General features: G+C 51.6%; 1 protein-coding gene across 1 annotated transcript in view; it reads left to right on the top strand.

Annotated features, from left to right (window-relative positions):
- Window positions 1-739, top strand: part of EMH_0009000 (uncharacterized protein) — a gene marked incomplete at both ends in the record, with an annotated part of 3,516 nt that overhangs the window by 225 nt on the left and 2,552 nt on the right. The window lies entirely within an intron of this gene.

Here is a 739-nt window from a genome sequence, read left to right as displayed (position 1 = left end):
TGCTGCTGCTGCTGCTGCTCCTTCTGCTCAGAGCAGCCGAAGGTCTGCTGCTGCTGCTGCTGCTGCTGCTGTCGTCGGCAGTGCGTATCGCAGCAAAGCAGCAGCAGCAGCAGCAGCAGCAGCAGGAACTTTGCTGCAGCAGCAGCAGCAGCAGCTGCAGCAGCAAAGGATGAACTGTTGCTGCCGCAGCGCCTGAGGTGTATATACACCACACAAGACAGCTCTGCTGCTGGGTCCCTGCTGCAGCTGTTTGTTATTTTATTATTTATTATTATTTATTATTTATTATTATTTATTATTTGTTGTTTATTACTATTTTTATTTAGATAGGCTTCAGCACTAATATACTCTCTGCCTGCTGCTGCTGCTGCTGCTGCTGCTGCTGGTGTTGCTGCTGCTAGTGTTGTTGTTGTTGCTGCTGCTGCTGCTGCTGTTAGTGTTGCTGCTGCTAGTGTTGTTGCCGCTGCTGCTGCTGCTGTTAGTGTTGCTGCTGCTAGTGTTGTTGTTGCTGCTGCTGCTGCTGTTAGTGTTGCTGCTGCTAGTGTTGCTGTTGCTGCTGCTGCTGCTGTTGGTAGTATTGCTATAGCTGTGCCCCTGGTGTTGCTTGCTGCTGCTGTTGCTGCTGCTGTTGCTGCTGGTGCGAATACTAACTATTGTTACTGGAGCAGCAGCAGCTGCTGCAGTTGCTGCTGCTGCTGCTGCTGCTGCAGTTGCTGCTGCTGCTGCTGCTGCTCTGCTC

The sequence above is a fragment of the Eimeria mitis genome, genomic scaffold, assembly GCF_000499745.2.
Source record: "Eimeria mitis Houghton genomic scaffold, Emh_scaff350, whole genome shotgun sequence".
Taxonomy (NCBI): Eukaryota; Apicomplexa; class Conoidasida; order Eucoccidiorida; family Eimeriidae; genus Eimeria; species Eimeria mitis.
Note: the sequence above shows the minus strand (reverse complement) of the source record. Positions and strands in the feature narration are given on the sequence as shown.